At 38.6% G+C, this 20,023-nt stretch overlaps 10 non-coding genes across 10 annotated transcripts; all 10 read right to left on the reverse strand.

The window, feature by feature from the left end:
• Positions 1-994: 994 nt before the first annotated feature.
• Positions 995-1,066, reverse strand: TRNAG-CCC (transfer RNA glycine (anticodon CCC)). The gene has a single exon. It is a non-coding gene; the product is annotated as a tRNA-Gly (tRNA).
• A 1,271-nt stretch (positions 1,067-2,337) lies between these two features.
• On the reverse strand, positions 2,338-2,409 carry TRNAG-CCC (transfer RNA glycine (anticodon CCC)). Its single transcript has one exon. It is a non-coding gene; the product is annotated as a tRNA-Gly (tRNA).
• A 1,271-nt stretch (positions 2,410-3,680) lies between these two features.
• TRNAG-CCC (transfer RNA glycine (anticodon CCC)) lies at positions 3,681-3,752 on the reverse strand. The gene has a single exon. It is a non-coding gene; the product is annotated as a tRNA-Gly (tRNA).
• Positions 3,753-4,693: 941 nt separating this feature from the next.
• On the reverse strand, positions 4,694-4,765 carry TRNAG-CCC (transfer RNA glycine (anticodon CCC)). Its single transcript has one exon. It is a non-coding gene; the product is annotated as a tRNA-Gly (tRNA).
• Positions 4,766-5,706: 941 nt separating this feature from the next.
• On the reverse strand, positions 5,707-5,778 carry TRNAG-CCC (transfer RNA glycine (anticodon CCC)). The gene has a single exon. It is a non-coding gene; the product is annotated as a tRNA-Gly (tRNA).
• Positions 5,779-6,720: 942 nt separating this feature from the next.
• On the reverse strand, positions 6,721-6,792 carry TRNAG-CCC (transfer RNA glycine (anticodon CCC)). Its single transcript has one exon. It is a non-coding gene; the product is annotated as a tRNA-Gly (tRNA).
• A 942-nt stretch (positions 6,793-7,734) lies between these two features.
• TRNAG-CCC (transfer RNA glycine (anticodon CCC)) lies at positions 7,735-7,806 on the reverse strand. The gene has a single exon. It is a non-coding gene; the product is annotated as a tRNA-Gly (tRNA).
• Positions 7,807-8,739: 933 nt separating this feature from the next.
• Positions 8,740-8,811, reverse strand: TRNAG-CCC (transfer RNA glycine (anticodon CCC)). Its single transcript has one exon. It is a non-coding gene; the product is annotated as a tRNA-Gly (tRNA).
• Positions 8,812-10,403: 1,592 nt separating this feature from the next.
• On the reverse strand, positions 10,404-10,475 carry TRNAG-CCC (transfer RNA glycine (anticodon CCC)). Its single transcript has one exon. It is a non-coding gene; the product is annotated as a tRNA-Gly (tRNA).
• Positions 10,476-14,208: 3,733 nt separating this feature from the next.
• On the reverse strand, positions 14,209-14,280 carry TRNAD-AUC (transfer RNA aspartic acid (anticodon AUC)). The gene has a single exon. It is a non-coding gene; the product is annotated as a tRNA-Asp (tRNA).
• Between the last annotated feature and the right edge of the window lie 5,743 nt (positions 14,281-20,023).

A 20,023-nucleotide genomic window follows, 5' to 3' on the forward strand; every position in this document is an offset into this window, starting at 1 on the left:
AACTATCGCTTATTGTTTGAAAAGCAACTATGCTCACCATGATGACATCAATGCTTACATCAGCATTGATTCCCAAGCAGTTGACCCTGGTTCGATCCCCGGCCAACTCAAAAAAAGAAAGGACCGAAAATGTTGGGAAAGAGACAATTGCAAAAAAAAATTTAGAAAAAGGCAAGGCGTTGTCCAAAACTCAAAAATGAAGTTTTTGAATCAAAAAAGGTAGCTAAAGTGTGACAAAGAAGAAAAATCACAGCATAAGTCTTACCGAAAAAAGTTAAAAAGATTAAAAACACCACTAAACGCAAAATACAATGAGTTGTTCTAGAATTAAACTATCGCTTATTGTTTGAAAAGCAACTATGCTCACCATGATGACATCAATGCTTACATCAGCATTGATTCCCAAGCAGTTGACCCTGGTTCGATCCCCGGCCAACTCAAAAAAAGAAAGGACCGAAAATGTTGGGAAAGAGACAATTGCAAAAAAAAATTTAGAAAAAGGCAAGGCGTTGTCCAAAACTCAAAAATGAACTTTTTGAATCAAAAAAGGTAGCTAAAGTGTGACAAAGAAGAAAAATCACAGCATAAGTCTTACCGAAAAAAGTTAAAAAGATTAAAAACACCACTAAACGCAAAATACAATGAGTTGTTCTAGAATTAAACTATCGCTTATTGTTTGAAAAGCAACTATGCTCACCATGATGACATCAATGCTTACATCAGCATTTATTCCCAGGCAGTTGACCCTGGTTCGATCCCTGGCCAACTCAGTATTTGAGGGCTTAAACTAGAATTGCTTTGGTATTGCAGATTAACCCTACTAAGTTTTCAGCAACACAAAGAGTAGAAAACCATCTTTGCTATATGGTTTAGATGAGAAAGGTGAACAAGCTAAGAAATATTCTCTTTACTTTTTTCTCATTTTGGTGGTTGCTAAACTGTAAGAAGAAAGTTTAATGAGAATAACGAAACACCAAATGTGAAAAACAAGCAATGCGTTGGCCGGGAATCGAACCCGGGTCAACTGCTTGGGAAACAGCTATGCTCACCACTATACCACCAACGCATGAGTCGATTTGCACAACTTTGGTTTTGTCGGTGAAAGTTACTAATGTGTTAACTAAAAAAAAGAAAGGACCGAAAATGTTGGGAAAGAGACAATTGCTAAAAAAATTTAGAAAAAGGCAAGGCGTTGTCCAAAACTCAAAAATGAACTTTTTGAATCAAAAAAGGTAGCTAAAGTGTGACAAAGAAGAAAAATCACAGCATAAGTCTTACCGAAAAAAGTTAAAAAGATTAAAAACACCACTAAACGCAAAATACAATGAGTTGTTCTAGAATTAAACTATCGCTTATTGTTTGAAAAGCAACTATGCTCACCATGATGACATCAATGCTTACATCAGCATTGATTCCCAAGCAGTTGACCCTGGTTCGATCCCCGGCCAACTCAAAAAAAGAAAGGACCGAAAATGTTGGGAAAGAGACAATTGCAAAAAAAAATTTAGAAAAAGGCAAGGCGTTGTCCAAAACTCAAAAATGAAGTTTTTGAATCAAAAAAGGTAGCTAAAGTGTGACAAAGAAGAAAAATCACAGCATAAGTCTTACCGAAAAAAGTTAAAAAGATTAAAAACACCACTAAACGCAAAATACAATGAGTTGTTCTAGAATTAAACTATCGCTTATTGTTTGAAAAGCAACTATGCTCACCATGATGACATCAATGCTTACATCAGCATTGATTCCCAAGCAGTTGACCCTGGTTCGATCCCCGGCCAACTCAAAAAAAGAAAGGACCGAAAATGTTGGGAAAGAGACAATTGCAAAAAAAAATTTAGAAAAAGGCAAGGCGTTGTCCAAAACTCAAAAATGAACTTTTTGAATCAAAAAAGGTAGCTAAAGTGTGACAAAGAAGAAAAATCACAGCATAAGTCTTACCGAAAAAAGTTAAAAAGATTAAAAACACCACTAAACGCAAAATACAATGAGTTGTTCTAGAATTAAACTATCGCTTATTGTTTGAAAAGCAACTATGCTCACCATGATGACATCAATGCTTACATCAGCATTGATTCCCAGGCAGTTGACCCTGGTTCGATCCCTGGCCAACTCAGTATTTGAGGGCTTAAACTAGAATTGCTTTGGTATTGCAGATTAACCCTACTAAGTTTTCAGCAACACAAAGAGTAGAAAACCATCTTTGCTATATGGTTTAGATGAGAAAGGTGAACAAGCTAAGAAATATTCTCTTTACTTTTTTCTCATTTTGGTGGTTGCTAAACTGTAAGAAGAAAGTTTAATGAGAATAACGAAACACCAAATGTGAAAAACAAGCAATGCGTTGGCCGGGAATCGAACCCGGGTCAACTGCTTGGGAAGCAGCTATGCTCACCACTATACCACCAACGCATGAGTCGATTTGCACAACTTTGGTTTTGTCGGTGAAAGTTACTAATGTGTTAACTAAAAAAAAGAAAGGACCGAAAATGTTGGGAAAGAGACAATTGCTAAAAAAATTTAGAAAAAGGCAAGGCGTTGTCCAAAACTCAAAAATGAACTTTTTGAATCAAAAAAGGTAGCTAAAGTGTGACAAAGAAGAAAAATCACAGCATAAGTCTTACCGAAAAAAGTTAAAAAGATTAAAAACACCACTAAACGCAAAATACAATGAGTTGTTCTAGAATTAAACTATCGCTTATTGTTTGAAAAGCAACTATGCTCACCATGATGACATCAATGCTTACATCAGCATTGATTCCCAAGCAGTTGACCCTGGTTCGATCCCCGGCCAACTCAAAAAAAGAAAGGACCGAAAATGTTGGGAAAGAGACAATTGCAAAAAAAAATTTAGAAAAAGGCAAGTCGTTGTCCAAAACTCAAAAATGAAGTTTTTGAATCAAAAAAGGTAGCTAAAGTGTGACAAAGAAGAAAAATCACAGCATAAGTCTTACCGAAAAAAGTTAAAAAGATTAAAAACACCACTAAACGCAAAATACAATGAGTTGTTCTAGAATTAAACTATCGCTTATTGTTTGAAAAGCAACTATGCTCACCATGATGACATCAATGCTTACATCAGCATTGATTCCCAAGCAGTTGACCCTGGTTCGATCCCCGGCCAACTCAAAAAAAGAAAGGACCGAAAATGTTGGGAAAGAGACAATTGCAAAAAAAAATTTAGAAAAAGGCAAGGCGTTGTCCAAAACTCAAAAATGAACTTTTTGAATCAAAAAAGGTAGCTAAAGTGTGACAAAGAAGAAAAATCACAGCATAAGTCTTACCGAAAAAAGTTAAAAAGATTAAAAACACCACTAAACGCAAAATACAATGAGTTGTTCTAGAATTAAACTATCGCTTATTGTTTGAAAAGCAACTATGCTCACCATGATGACATCAATGCTTACATCAGCATTGATTCCCAGGCAGTTGACCCTGGTTCGATCCCTGGCCAACTCAGTATTTGAGGGCTTAAACTAGAATTGCTTTGGTATTGCAGATTAACCCTACTAAGTTTTCAGCAACACAAAGAGTAGAAAACCATCTTTGCTATATGGTTTAGATGAGAAAGGTGAACAAGCTAAGAAATATTCTCTTTACTTTTTTCTCATTTTGGTGGTTGCTAAACTGTAAGAAGAAAGTTTAATGAGAATAACGAAACACCAAATGTGAAAAACAAGCAATGCGTTGGCCGGGAATCGAACCCGGGTCAACTGCTTGGGAAGCAGCTATGCTCACCACTATACCACCAACGCATGAGTCGATTTGCACAACTTTGGTTTTGTCGGTGAAAGTTACTAATGTGTTAACTAAAAAAAAGAAAGGACCGAAAATGTTGGGAAAGAGACAATTGCTAAAAAAATTTAGAAAAAGGCAAGGCGTTGTCCAAAACTCAAAAATGAACTTTTTGAATCAAAAAAGGTAGCTAAAGTGTGACAAAGAAGAAAAATCACAGCATAAGTCTTACCGAAAAAAGTTAAAAAGATTAAAAACAACACTAAACGCAAAATACAATGAGTTGTTCTAGAATTAAACTATCGCTTATTGTTTGAAAAGCAACTATGCTCACCATGATGACATTAATGCTTACATCAGCATTGATTCCCAAGCAGTTGACCCTGGTTCGATCCCCGGCCAACTCAAAAAAAGAAAGGACCGAAAATGTTGGGAAAGAGACAATTGCAAAAAAAAATTTAGAAAAAGGCAAGGCGTTGTCCAAAACTCAAAAATGAACTTTTTGAATCAAAAAAGGTAGCTAAAGTGTGACAAAGAAGAAAAATCACAGCATAAGTCTTACCGAAAAAAGTTAAAAAGATTAAAAACACCACTAAACGCAAAATACAATGAGTTGTTCTAGAATTAAACTATCGCTTATTGTTTGAAAAGCAACTATGCTCACCATGATGACATCAATGCTTACATCAGCATTGATTCCCAGGCAGTTGACCCTGGTTCGATCCCTGGCCAACTCAGTATTTGAGGGCTTAAACTAGAATTGCTTTGGTATTGCAGATTAACCCTACTAAGTTTTCAGCAACAAAAAGAGTAGAAAACCATCTTTGTTATATGGTTTAGATGAGAAAGGTGAACAAGCTAAGAAATATTCTCTTTACTTTTTTCTCATTTTGGTGGTTGCTAAACTGTAAGAAGAAAGTTTAATGAGAATAACGAAACACCAAATGTGAAAAACAAGCAATGCGTTGGCCGGGAATCGAACCCGGGTCAACTGCTTGGGAAGCAGCTATGCTCACCACTATACCACCAACGCATGAGTCGATTTGCTCAACTTTGGTTTTGTCGGTGAAAGTTACTAATGTGTTAACTAAAAAAAAGAAAGGACCGAAAATGTTGGGAAAGAGACAATTGCTAAAAAAATTTAGAAAAAGGCAAGGCGTTGTCCAAAACTCAAAAATGAACTTTTTGAATCAAAAAAGGTAGCTAAAGTGTGACAAAGAAGAAAAATCACAGCATAAGTCTTACCGAAAAAAGTTAAAAAGATTAAAAACACCACTAAACGCAAAATACAATGAGTTGTTCTAGAATTAAACTATCGCTTATTGTTTGAAAAGCAACTATGCTCACCATGATGACATCAATGCTTACATCAGCATTGATTCCCAAGCAGTTGACCCTGGTTTGATCCCCGGCCAACTCAAAAAAAGAAAGGACCGAAAATGTTGGGAAAGAGACAATTGCAAAAAAAAATTTAGAAAAAGGCAAGGCGTTGTCCAAAACTCAAAAATGAACTTTTTGAATCAAAAAAGGTAGCTAAAGTGTGACAAAGAAGAAAAATCACAGCATAAGTCTTACCGAAAAAAGTTAAAAAGATTAAAAACACCACTAAACGCAAAATACAATGAGTTGTTCTAGAATTAAACTATCGCTTATTGTTTGAAAAGCAACTATGCTCACCATGATGACATCAATGCTTACATCAGCATTGATTCCCAGGCAGTTGACCCTGGTTCGATCCCTGGCCAACTCAGTATTTGAGGGCTTAAACTAGAATTGCTTTGGTATTGCAGATTAACCCTACTAAGTTTTCAGCAACAAAAAGAGTAGAAAACCATCTTTGTTATATGGTTTAGATGAGAAAGGTGAACAAGCTAAGAAATATTCTCTTTACTTTTTTCTGATTTTGGTGGTTGCTAAACTGTAAGAAGAAAGTTTAATGAGAATAACGAAACACCAAATGTGAAAAACAAGCAATGCGTTGGCCGGGAGTCGAACCCAGGTCAACTGCTTGGGAAGCGGCTATGCTCACCACTATACCACCAACGCATGAGTCGATTTGCTCAACTTTGGTTTTGTCGGTGAAAGTTACTAATGTGTTAACTAAAAAAAAAGAAAGGACCGAAAATGTTGGGAAAGAGACAATTGCTAAAAAAATTTAGAAAAAGGCAAGGCGTTGTCCAAAACTCAAAAATGAACTTTTTGAATCAAAAAAGGTAGCTAAAGTGTGACAAAGAAGAAAAATCACAGCATAAGTCTTACCGAAAAAAGTTAAAAAGATTAAAAACACCACTAAACGCAAAATACAATGAGTTGTTCTAGAATTAAACTATCGCTTATTGTTTGAAAAGCAACTATGCTCACCATGATGACATCAATGCTTACATCAGCATTGATTCCCAAGCAGTTGACCCTGGTTCGATCCCCGGCCAACTCAAAAAAAGAAAGGACCGAAAATGTTGGGAAAGAGACAATTGTAAAAAAAAATTTAGAAAAAGGCAAGGCGTTGTCCAAAACTCAAAAATGAACTTTTTGAATCAAAAAAGGTAGCTAAAGTGTGACAAAGAAGAAAAATCACAGCATAAGTCTTACCGAAAAAAGTTAAAAAGATTAAAAACACCACTAAACGCAAAATACAATGAGTTGTTCTAGAATTAAACTATCGCTTATTGTTTGAAAAGCAACTATGCTCACCATGATGACATCAATGCTTACATCAGCATTGATTCCCAGGCAGTTGACCCTGGTTCGATCCCTGGCCAACTCAGTATTTGAGGGCTTAAACTAGAATTGCTTTGGTATTGCAGATTAACCCTACTAAGTTTTCAGCAACAAAAAGAGTAGAAAACCATCTTTGTTATATGGTTTAGATGAGAAAGGTGAACAAGCTAAGAAATATTCTCTTTACTTTTTTCTGATTTTGGTGGTTGCTAAACTGTAAGAAGAAAGTTTAATGAGAATAACGAAACACCAAATGTGAAAAACAAGCAATGCGTTGGCCGGGAGTCGAACCCAGGTCAACTGCTTGGGAAGCGGCTATGCTCACCACTATACCACCAACGCATGAGTCGATTTGCTCAACTTTGGTTTTGTCGGTGAAAGTTACTAATGTGTTAACTAAAAAAAAAGAAAGGACCGAAAATGTTGGGAAAGAGACAATTGCTAAAAAAATTTAGAAAAAGGCAAGGCGTTGTCCAAAACTCAAAAATGAACTTTTTGAATCAAAAAAGGTAGCTAAAGTGTGACAAAGAAGAAAAATCACAGCATAAGTCTTACCGAAAAAAGTTAAAAAGATTAAAAACACCACTAAACGCAAAATACAATGAGTTGTTCTAGAATTAAACTATCGCTTATTGTTTGAAAAGCAACTATGCTCACCATGATGACATCAATGCTTACATCAGCATTGATTCCCAAGCAGTTGACCCTGGTTCGATCCCCGGCCAACTCAAAAAAAGAAAGGACCGAAAATGTTGGGAAAGAGACAATTGCAAAAAAAAATTTAGAAAAAGGCAAGGCGTTGTCCAAAACTCAAAAATGAACTTTTTGAATCAAAAAAGGTAGCTAAAGTGTGACAAAGAAGAAAAATCACAGCATAAGTCTTACCGAAAAAAGTTAAAAAGATTAAAAACACCACTAAACGCAAAATACAATGAGTTGTTCTAGAATTAAACTATCGCTTATTGTTTGAAAAGCAACTATGCTCACCATGATGACATCAATGCTTACATCAGCATTGATTCCCAGGCAGTTGACCCTGGTTCGATCCCTGGCCAACTCAGTATTTGAGGGCTTAAACTAGAATTGCTTTGGTATTGCAGATTAACCCTACTAAGTTTTCAGCAACAAAAAGAGTAGAAAACCATCTTTGTTATATGGTTTAGATGAGAAAGGTGAACAAGCTAAGAAATATTCTCTTTACTTTTTTCTCATTTTGGTGGTTGCTAAACTGTAAGAAGAAAGTTTAATGAGAATAACGAAACACCAAATGTGAAAAACAAGCAATGCGTTGGCCGGGAGTCGAACCCAGGTCAACTGCTTGGGAAGCGGCTATGCTCACCACTATACCACCAACGCATGAGTCGATTTGCTCAACTTTGGTTTTGTCGGTGAAAGTTACTAATGTGTTAACTAAAAAAAAGAAAGGACCGAAAATGTTGGGAAAGAGACAATTGCTAAAAAAATTTAGAAAAAGGCAAGGCGTTGTCCAAAACTCAAAAATGAACTTTTTGAATCAAAAAAGGTAGCTAAAGTGTGACAAAGAAGAAAAATCACAGCATAAGTCTTACCGAAAAAAGTTAAAAAGATTAAAAACACCACTAAACGCAAAATACAATGAGTTGTTCTAGAATTAAACTATCGCTTATTGTTTGAAAAGCAACTATGCTCACCATGATGACATCAATGCTTACATCAGCATTGATTCCCAAGCAGTTGACCCTGGTTCGATCCCCGGCCAACTCAAAAAAAGAAAGGACCGAAAATGTTGGGAAAGAGACAATTGCAAAAAAAAATTTAGAAAAAGGCAAGGCGTTGTCCAAAACTCAAAAATGAACTTTTTGAATCAAAAAAGGTAGCTAAAGTGTGACAAAGAAGAAAAATCACAGCATAAGTCTTACCGAAAAAAGTTAAAAAGATTAAAAACACCACTAAACGCAAAATACAATGAGTTGTTCTAGAATTAAACTATCGCTTATTGTTTGAAAAGCAACTATGCTCACCATGATGACATCAATGCTTACATCAGCATTGATTCCCAGGCAGTTGACCCTGGTTCGATCCCTGGCCAACTCAGTATTTGAGGGCTTAAACTAGAATTGCTTTGGTATTGCAGATTAACCCTACTAAGTTTTCAGCAACAAAAAGAGTAGAAAACCATCTTTGTTATATGGTTTAGATGAGAAAGGTGAACAAGCTAAGAAATATTCTCTTTACTTTTTTCTGATTTTGGTGGTTGCTAAACTGTAAGAAGAAAGTTTAATGAGAATAACGAAACACCAAATGTGAAAAGGCGTTGGCCGGGAATCGAACCCGGGTCAACTGCTTGGGAAGCAGCTATGCTCACCACTATACCACCAACGCATGAGTCGATTTGCTCAACTTTGGTTTTGTCGGTGAAAGTTACTAATGTGTTAACTAAAAAAAAGAAAGGACCGAAAATGTTGGGAAAGAGACAATTGCTAAAAAAATTTAGAAAAAGGCAAGGCGTTGTCCAAAACTCAAAAATGAACTTTTTGAATCAAAAAAGGTAGCTAAAGTGTGACAAAGAAGAAAAATCACAGCATAAGTCTTACCGAAAAATTTAAAAAGATTAAAAACACCACTAAACACAAAATACAATGAGTTGTTCTAGAATTAAACTATCGCTTATTGTTTGAAAAGCAACTATGCTCACCATGATGACATCAATGCTTACATCAGCATTGATTCCCAAGCAGTTGACCCTGGTTCGATCCCCGGCCAACTCAAAAAAAGAAAGGACCGAAAATGTTGGGAAAGAGACAATTGCAAAAAAAAATTTAGAAAAAGGCAAGGCGTTGTCCGAAACTCAAAAATGAACTTTTTGAATCAAAAAAGGTAGCTAAAGTGTGACAAAGAAGAAAAATCACAGCATAAGTCTTACCGAAAAAAGTTAAAAAGATTAAAAACACCACTAAACGCAAAATACAATGAGTTGTTCTAGAATTAAACTATCGCTTATTGTTTGAAAAGCAACTATGCTCACCATGATGACATCAATGCTTACATCAGCATTGATTCCCAAGCAGTTGACCCTGGTTCGATCCCCGGCCAACTCAAAAAAAGAAAGGACCGAAAATGTTGGGAAAGAGACAATTGCAAAAAAAAATTTAGAAAAAGGCAAGGCGTTGTCCAAAACTCAAAAATGAACTTTTTGAATCAAAAAAGGTAGCTAAAGTGTGACAAAGAAGAAAAATCACAGCATAAGTCTTACCGAAAAAAGTTAAAAAGATTAAAAACACCACTAAACGCAAAATACAATGAGTTGTTCTAGAATTAAACTATCGCTTATTGTTTGAAAAGCAACTATGCTCACCATGATGACATCAATGCTTACATCAGCATTGATTCCCAAGCAGTTGACCCTGGTTCGATCCCCGGCCAACTCAAAAAAAGAAAGGACCGAAAATGTTGGGAAAGAGACAATTGCAAAAAAAAATTTAGAAAAAGGCAAGGCGTTGTCCAAAACTCAAAAATGAACTTTTTGAATCAAAAAAGGTAGCTAAAGTGTGACAAAGAAGAAAAATCACAGCATAAGTCTTACCGAAAAAAGTTAAAAAGATTAAAAACACCACTAAACGCAAAATACAATGAGTTGTTCTAGAATTAAACTATCGCTTATTGTTTGAAAAGCAACTATGCTCACCATGATGACATCAATGCTTACATCAGCATTGATTCCCAGGCAGTTGACCCTGGTTCTATCCCTGGCCAACTCAGTATTTGAGGGCTTAAACTAGAATTGCTTTGGTATTGCAGATTAACCCTACTAAGTTTTCAGCAACAAAAAGAGTAGAAAACCATCTTTGTTATATGGTTTAGATGAGAAAGGTGAACAAGCTAAGAAATATTCTCTTTACTTTTTTCTCATTTTGGTGGTTGCTAAACTGTAAGAAGAAAGTTTAATGAGAATAACGAAACACCAAATGTGAAAAGGCGTTGGCCGGGAATCGAACCCGGGTCAACTGCTTGGGAAGCAGCTATGCTCACCACTATACCACCAACGCATGAGTCGATTTGCTCAACTTTGGTTTTGTCGGTGAAAGTTACTAATGTGTTAACTAAAAAAAAGAAAGGACCGAAAATGTTGGGAAAGAGACAATTGCTAAAAAAATTTAGAAAAAGGCAAGGCGTTGTCCAAAACTCAAAAATGAACTTTTTGAATCAAAAAAGGTAGCTAAAGTGTGACAAAGAAGAAAAATCACAGCATAAGTCTTACCGAAAAATTTAAAAAGATTAAAAACACCACTAAACACAAAATACAATGAGTTGTTCTAGAATTAAACTATCGCTTATTGTTTGAAAAGCAACTATGCTCACCATGATGACATCAATGCTTACATCAGCATTGATTCCCAAGCAGTTGACCCTGGTTCGATCCCCGGCCAACTCAAAAAAAGAAAGGACCGAAAATGTTGGGAAAGAGACAATTGCAAAAAAAAATTTAGAAAAAGGCAAGGCGTTGTCCGAAACTCAAAAATGAACTTTTTGAATCAAAAAAGGTAGCTAAAGTGTGACAAAGAAGAAAAATCACAGCATAAGTCTTACCGAAAAAAGTTAAAAAGATTAAAAACACCACTAAACGCAAAATACAATGAGTTGTTCTAGAATTAAACTATCGCTTATTGTTTGAAAAGCAACTATGCTCACCAATATGACATCAATGCTTACATCAGCATTGATTCCCAGGCAGTTGACCCTGGTTCGATCCCTGGCCAACTCAGTATTTGAGGGCTTAAACTAGAATTGCTTTGGTATTGCAGATTAACCCTACTAAGTTTTCAGCAACAAAAAGAGTAGAAAACCATCTTTGTTATATGGTTTAGATGAGAAAGGTGAACAAGCTAAGAAATATTCTCTTTACTTTTTTCTCATTTTGGTGGTTGCTAAACTGTAAGAAGAAAGTTTAATGAGAATAACGAAACACCAAATGTGAAAAACAAGCAATGCGTTGGCTGGGAATCGAACCAAGGTCAACTGCTTGGAAGGCAGCTATGCTCACCACTATACCACCAACGCTTACGGCATCTTGTTGTGTTTTTACATTTTCTGCAATAACACTACAAAAATTGTCCGCAAAAAGTTTTTCGTGTTAGTAAAAAAAAAAACCCTTATTTGTTGCGTTGGCCGGGAATCGAACCACTATACCACTAACGCATGAGCCCAGTTGCTCAACTTTGGCTTTTGTCGGTGAAAGTTACTAATGTGTTAACTCAAAAAAAGAAAGGACCGAAAATGTTGGGAAAGAGACAATTGCTAAAAAAAGTTTAGAAAAAGGCAAGGCGTTGTCCAAAACTCAAAAATGAACTCTTTTTAATCAAAAAAGGTAGCTAAAGTGTGACAAAGAAGAAAAATCACAGCATAAGTCTTACCGAAAAAAGTTAAAAAGATTAAAAACACCACTAAACGCAAAATACAATGAGTTGTTCTAGAATTAAACTATCGCCTATTGTTTGAAAAGCAACTATGCTCACCATGATGACATCAATGCTTATATTAGCATTATAATAATAATAATACATTTTATTTTTATAGCGCCGACATATTCCGCAGCACTTTACATTTCAGAGGGGATTTGTACAGACAATAGACATTGCAGCATAACAATAATCACATACAGTAGATTATAACAAATACCAAGAGGAATGAGGGCCCTGCTCGCAAGCTTACAGTCTATGAGGAAAGAGGTAAACACGAAAGGTGGGTGGTAACAGTTGCCCTGATTGTATGGACCAGCCATAATGTTAGGTGTGTAACAGTACAGACACAGAGGGCTAATGGATGCATAAAGCATGTGGGAACATGATGTGGGGAACCTGGTTTTGGTAAAACTTTTGGCTGTGCCACACAGGGATAGATTAGGTTAATGTGTTGAGGCGATAGGCCAGTCTGAATAAATGCATTTTCAGGGCAAGCTTAAAATTGTGGGGATTGGGGACTAATCGCATTGACCTGGGAAGTGCATTCCGAAGAATTGGCGCGGCACGTGTAAAGTCTTGGAGACGGGAGTGGGAGGTTCTGACTATTGAGGATGCTATCCTCAGGTCATCAGCAGAACGGAGGGCGCGGGTAGGGTGGTATACTGAAACAAGGGAGGAGATGTAAGGTGGTGCTGAGCTATGGAGGGCTTTGTGGGTGAGGGTAATAAGTTTATACTGAATTCTGGAGTGGATGGGTAGCCAGTGTAATGACTGGCACAAGGTAGAGGCATCGGTGTAATGATTGGTGAGGAATATGATCCTGGCTGCAGCGTTCAAGACAGATTGGAGGGGGGAGAGTTTGGTAAGAGGGAGACTGATTAGAAGAGAGTTACAATAGTCGAGACGAGAATGAATAAGAGAAACAGTAAGAGTTTTTGCAGAGTCAAAAGTAAGAAAAGGTCGAATTCTAGAAATGTTTTTGAGGTGCAGATGACAAGAGCGAGCCAGTGATCGTATGTGGGGGCAAAGGAAAGCTCGGAACCAAGTATGACCCCAAGACAGCGGGCCTGTTGCTGGGGAGTAATAGTGGAACCACACACAGAAATGGCAATGTCGGGTATAGGTACATTAGTAGAGGGAGGAAACACCAGGAGTTCAGTCTTTGACAGGTTCAGTTTCAGATATAGTGAGGACATGATATTAGACACAGCGTTTAGACAATTGCCGGTGTTTTCTAGAAAGGCTGGCGTGATGTCAGGAGAAGAAGCGTATAATTGGGTGTCATCAGCATAGAGATGGTACTGGAAACCAAATCTACTGATTGTTTGACCAATAGGGGCAGTGTACAAGGAGAAGAGGAGGGGGCCTAGAAACGATCCTTGAGGGACCCCAACAGTAAGGGGAAGGTGAGAGGAGGAGGAACCTGCAAAAGATACAGTAAAGGAGCGGTCGGAGAGATAGGAGGAGAACCATGAGAGAACGGTGTCCTTGAGGCCAATGGAACTGAGCATAGTGAGGAGGAGCTGATGATCCACAGTGTCGAATGCTGCAGAGAGATCCAAGAGAATTAGCATGGAGTTGTGACCATTAGATTTAGCTGTTAGCAGATCATTAGAGACTATAGTGAGGGCAGTTTCAGTGGAGTGTAAAGAGCGGAAACCGGATTGGAGAGGGTCGAGAACAGAGTTTTTTGAGAGATAGCGGATAAGACGGGAGTGGACCAGGCGTTCCAGGAGTTTAGAGATGAAGGGAAGATTAGAGACAGGTCTATAGTTAGTGGCACAGTTTTGGTCGAGGGATGGTTTTTTAAGTAGTGGATGTATGATGGCATGCTTAAATGAGGAGGGAAAAATACCAGAAGAGAGAGAGGTTAAATATTTTAGTTAGGTGAGGGGTCACAGCAGGGGAAAGGGACTGGAGGAGATGTGACGGAAAAGGGTTACTAGTGCAAGTGGTTGGAAGATGCAAGGAGCCTGCTTACTTCTTCTTCTGTGACTGGTTCAAAATCAGATAGTGAGCTAGATGCAGTGGGGGAGGGAGGACAGTGCATGGTATGAGGTGATTGGGAGATAATTTCCTGTCGAATCTGGTCAATTTTTTCTTTGAAGTAATTGGCCAGATCGTCAGCATTGCTTTTGTATTGCTGACTAACCCTCCTAAGTCACCACCACTTAATCACCTTTGTTATCTGGTTTAGATGAGAAAGCTGAAAAAAGCTAAGAAATATTCTCTTTATTTTTTTCTCCTTTTTGTGGTTGCTAAACTGTAGGAAGAAAGTTTAAAGAGAATAAACGAAACACCAAATGTGATAAACAAGCAATGCGTTGGCCGGGAATCGAACCCGGGTCAATTGCTTGATAGGCAGCTATGCTCACCATTATACTACCAACGTTTATACGAAAACTATGGAGGCAGAGTTTAGACTGTCACCAACAAAAGAGAACCATGAATGATACCAAAAACCTGTTTATTTGAATCATTAAAAACCATAAAATTGCTACTTTTACTCAATGCAATAAACATCTTGACTATTATATTAATAGTCACTTCATTATGGTACTTAACATTTTACTTATTTATCTAATATATTATAGGTACATTATCAATGGTAGGTATTTCTATTCTCATTCATGAGATTGATTGTTTTCATTGTTTACATTGCATTTGTCACTTTTAACAGTGTCATGTATTATACAGTATAGCACTTGTCACTTTAAATATATTAATATTATTATGAATATTTTTATATATCAACATCACCATATGTTCACAATTCCCCTTTTGAAATGCACATCATTATGATTAATTAAATAATCTTATCAGCACGAGCACTTTTTCGGATTCTTCCTCTTTCTTTTCTTTTTCCCGATCTGGAGATGGTGCGCAGGCGCACTGGGGTTTTAAAAGTGAGCACGGAACAGTTTTCAGAATGAAGCCAGGAGACGGTGCTCATGCGCATTGGGTCATCTCTCCGAGCACTTCTGACAGCGCTACCATAGTGATATACGTGCGTTCCACCATGCTGTTCATGTAAGCGCATGTCAGGAAGTGGAGGTTTAGGTTACGGAGGAGTATAACCTGCGCGTGTGCCGTGAAGTCCCAAGGCCTGATTCATTATTATTGTACCGGCCTTCTCATTGGTCCTTCACCATATATAACCACCTCCCTAACTCATTGGGTCACGCCCCCGGAAGAAGGAAGCCGCTAAAACACGTGTTGGGGCACGGGGATAGCACTACAGGCTGCAATCACCGTTTCTACTATTTAGTAAGTAAACCCTTTTGAACTTTGGCTTTTTATGTGGTTTGCAATTATTCTATTTTGTGGGTACTTAGTATAACAGGGGATAATATAACCTGAGACTATAGGGTGCACTTATGGTAATTTATGATTAATGCCATTGGGCATAATATAATAGGATTCCTTGTGTCACTCTTATAGGGTATATTTCCCCTTTTGTTAACACAATATAGGGTGCCCTTATGGTATGGCAATTCATGATTAATGCCATTGGGCTTAATATAATAGGATTTCTTGTGTCTCTGTTATATGGTATATTCATTTTCTAATATAATACAGGTGCAATACACAATTATATCATTGCGTTTTTTCAGCCGTAGTAGATGTTGTCCTCTTGGGGTATGTTTATTGTATTGAGTAAAAGTAGCAATTTTATGGATTTTAATGATTCAAATAAACAGATTTTTGGTATCATTCATGGTTCTCTTCCGTTGGTGACAGCCTAAACTCTGCCTCCATTGTTTTTGTACATTGCTTATGGAAGTGCCATTTGTATTATTGGTGGACAAAAGTGAATTTATTTCATCAACTTTAGAGCAGCTTGTTGTTTTTTTACATTTTCTGCAATAACACTACAAAATTGTTAGTAAAACGTTTATACTATACCACCAACGCATGAGCCCATATGCTCAGCTTTGGCTTTTGTAGGCTAAAGTTACTAAAAAGAAAGGACCGAAAATGTTAGGAAAAAGACAATTGCTAAAAAAAAGTTTAGAAAAAGGCAAGGCGTTGTCCAAAACTGAAAAATGAACTTTTTTTAATCAAATGTGTAGCTTTTCAACCAATTTCTACAATTTTCTCAATTATGCCCATAAGGTACCTAAAGGCTTACCAAGAAAGAAAGTACACTATAAGCCTTAGCACAACAAGAGTAAAAACCACCACCAAATGACCGCTTAAGACCTCTGTCATTTTTTGCATTTTGAGCACTCTATGGCATGTGTTGAGAACAAGAAAACATAAAAATGATCAATGTAAATCAAAATTAATATCCCAAGGAGGTCTGGATATGGAAGGATGCTCAAAATGGAAGTGGAAAATCAAATTACAGGCTGATCCAACTTCAGTGGAAATGCCTCAAGACAAGGAAATGATTGCTCAGTAGTATGTGTGGCCCCAACATGCCTGTTTGACCTCTCTACGACACCTGGGCATGCTCCTGATGAGTCGGTGGATGTTGTCATAAGAGATCTCCTCCCAGACCTGGACTAAAGCATTCTCCAACTCCTGGACCGTCTGTGGTGCAACGTGATGTTGGTGGATGGAGCGAGACATGATGTCCCAGATGTGTTCAATCGGCTTCAGGTCTAGGGAACAGGCAGGACAGTCCATAGCTTTAATGCCTTCATCTTGCAGGAACTGCTGACACACTCCAGCCACATGAGGTCTGGCATTGTCTTGCATTAGGAGGAACCCAGGGCCAACCGCACCAGCATATGGTCTCACAAGGGGTCTGAGGCTCTCATCTCGGTACCTAATGGCAGTCAGGCTACCCCTGGCAGGCACATGGAGTGCTGTGCGACCCTCCAAAGAAATGCCACCCCACACTATTACTGACCCACTGCCAAACCGGTCATGCTGAAGGATGTTGCAGGCAGATCACTCTCCACAGCGTCTCCAGACTCTGTCACATCTGTCACATGTGCTCAGTGTGAGCCTGTTTTCATCTGTGAAGAGCACAGGGTGCCAGTGGCAAATTTGCCATTCCTGGTGTTCTGTGGCAAATGCCAAGCATCTTTCAAAGTGTTGGGCTGTGAGCACAACCCCCATCTGTGGACATCGGGCGCTCAGACCATCTTCTTGGAGTCGGATTCTAACCGTTTGTGCAGACACATGCACATTTGTTATAGCACCTTCTATAATATATAGTCAGTTGCTGATTTATTTGAACCTTCAGCCACTTTGAGGTGTTCATTGTTCAGTGAGTCCCTCATGGGTTCTGTGATGAGGTTTCATGCTGTGTATCAATTCTCACAAAAAAATATTTTTCTGTTATGACTTGTTATCATAGACATTGTTAGTATTTTGCTAAATAAATTTTGCATTGAATCAAAAAATCTTTTATGGTGATCTCATTTCTATATAGTTATATCTATTTAATAGAATATGTGCTCACATTTTGGTTGTATGTTATACACATGATTGTGTTTATGAAGCCACAGCTTCAATTTTAGAGGATTAGCTTGTTGGTGCAACATGCACATTTGTGGCCTGCTGGAGGTCATTTAGCAGGGCTCTGGCAATTCTACTCCTGTTCCTTCCTTGTGCAAAGGCTGAGGTAGCAGTCCTGCTGCTGGGTTGTTGCCCTCCTACGGCCCCCTCCACGTCTCCTGGTGTACTGGCCTGTCTTTTGAGAAAACCAAAAACAAAACACAAAACAAATATCCTGGAATAAAAAAGTAAAAAAATATATTGCAAAAATTGCATGAAAGTAGTAATAATAGTAATAATAAGGGTATTTAGTTAACATAATTTTGATCAAAATAATGTAGAAGCCATCCCTCCACATCACGGCAACCCTTGTGGGACAGTCCTAACTCTTGTATTTAAAACCTTTCCACTTGTCAAGTGACGTAAATGTGAACAAGGACAGAGGGACTGAACCACCAGTAATACTATAGGCCAGACAGGATGGTGGTTCAGTCCCTCTGTCCTTGTTCACATTTACGTCACTTGACAAGTGGAAAGGTTTTAAATACAAGAGTTAGGACTGTCCCACAAGGGTTGCCGTGACGTGGCGGGATGGCTTCTACATTATTTTGATCAAAATTATGTTAACTAAATACCCTTATTATTACTATTATTACTACTTTCATGCAATTTTTGCAATATATATTTTTTTACTTTTTTATTCCAGGATATTTGTTTTGTGTTTTGTTTTTGGTTTTCTCTGTGTAAAGGTCATGTGTTCATATGCAATTACATATTGCATGCACATTAATTTACTTTTTCTGCTCAGACCCAGTTTCTCATTTGTTTCATTGTGCATTCTGTGCATATAAGGGTGTGACCGCCCTGTCTGAGTTGGAAAATCCATCCTGTCTGGCCTATAGTATTACTGGTGGTTCAGTCCCTCTGTCCTTGTTCACATTTACGTCACTTGACAAGTGGAAAGGTTTTAAATACAAGAGTTAGGACTGTCCCACAAGGGTTGCTGTGACGTGGCGGGATGGCTTCTACATTATTTTGATCAAAATTATGTTAACTAAATACCCTTATTATTACTATTATTACTACTTTCATGCAATTTTTGCAATATATTTTTTTACTTTTTTATTCCAGGATATTTGTTTTGTGTTTTGTTTTTGGTTTTCTCTGTGTAAAGGTCATGTGTTCATATGCAATTACATATTGCATGCACATTAATTTACTTTTTCTGCTCAGACCCAGTTTCTCTCTGGCCTGTCTTTTGGTAGTGCCTCCAGCCTCTGTGACACTCTCACGCCCTGACTGGTGAGTGTGAGCCAGGGGGTTGTGGCCCCACTTTGCCACAAACCAGACTACTCTGGAAGGGGCGTGACTAAGACAGCTACCTCAGACTTCACTGGAGCCTCTGATGGTGAGGTCAGGCTTGTGTGGCAGGTAGCTGCCAGGTGCCACTCCAGAGTGGTGTCTGGCTGTGGCTGCTGATCCCACTGGGGGACAGGACGCTTGTACAGGTGCGATTGACAGGTAGGCAGGTGGGCACAGCAGGCACTGCTGGTACCCAGGTAGGCACGGTTGAGACACAGGGCAAGAAGACATGGCTGAGACACAGGGCAGGCAGGAGTGGTACAGTTGTGGCCAAAAGTATTGACACCCCTGCAATTCTGTCAGATAATACTCAGTTTCTTCCTGCAAATGATTGCAAACACAAATTCTTTGGTATTATTATCTTCATTTAATTTGTCTTAAAAAGTGTTGAGTGATACCCTCCGATATAGAGAAATATCGGATCGGATTGGATCGGCCAGATACAAAAAAAAGCATTGAGTATCGCCGATTCCGATACCGGAAGTCCCATTCAAGTCAATGGGACAGAAATATCGGAATGAAAAAAAACCCCTTTCTTTACTTGCACATCCAGTTCGGGAGAAGGGAAGAGTGTGGGCGGTGCGTGCGCGGACACTGTGCGTGTCCATGTGTGTGGGTGGGGTCTGTGCGGGCCTGCCGGGGGTCTGTACGGGCCTGCCGGGGGCTTGTGCCGGCTGCGGGGGGTCTGTACGGGCCTGTCGGGGACTTGTGCTGGCTGCTGGGGGTCTGTACGGGCCTGCAGGGGGCTTGTGCCAGCTGCCAGGGGTCTGTAGGGGCCTGCCAGGGGCTTGTGCCGTCTGCCGGGGGTCTGTACGGGCCTGGCGGGGGCTTGGGCCTGGCGGGGGCTTGTGCCGGCTGCCGGGGGATCTGTACGGGCCTGCCAGGGGGCTTGTGCCGGCTGCCGGGGGGTCTGTACGGGCCTGCCAGGGGCTTGTGTGCGGTCCTGCTGGGAGTCTTGTGTGTGTGCAGGCATCGTCCGATGGGACTACAAGTCCCATCGGGCGATGCCTGCTACAATGACAGTGATTGACACATTAGCAAATGATGGGACAGTAGTAGTCCCATCATCCAGCTAATGTGTTGAATGTAAAAAAATAATATATACATACTACATACATACTACATATATACTACATTCATACAACATACATACATACTACATACATACTACATTCATGCAACAAATATATATACTACATATATACTACATTCATACAACACACATACATACATACTACATACTTACTACATACATACATACAACATGCTACAGACATACTACATATATACTACATACATACTACATATATACTACATTCATA

The sequence above is a fragment of the Dendrobates tinctorius genome, unplaced genomic scaffold, assembly GCF_039654945.1.
Source record: "Dendrobates tinctorius isolate UK_male_01 unplaced genomic scaffold, ASM3965494v1 ptg000251l, whole genome shotgun sequence".
Lineage (NCBI taxonomy): Eukaryota > Metazoa > Chordata > Amphibia > Anura > Dendrobatidae > Dendrobates > Dendrobates tinctorius.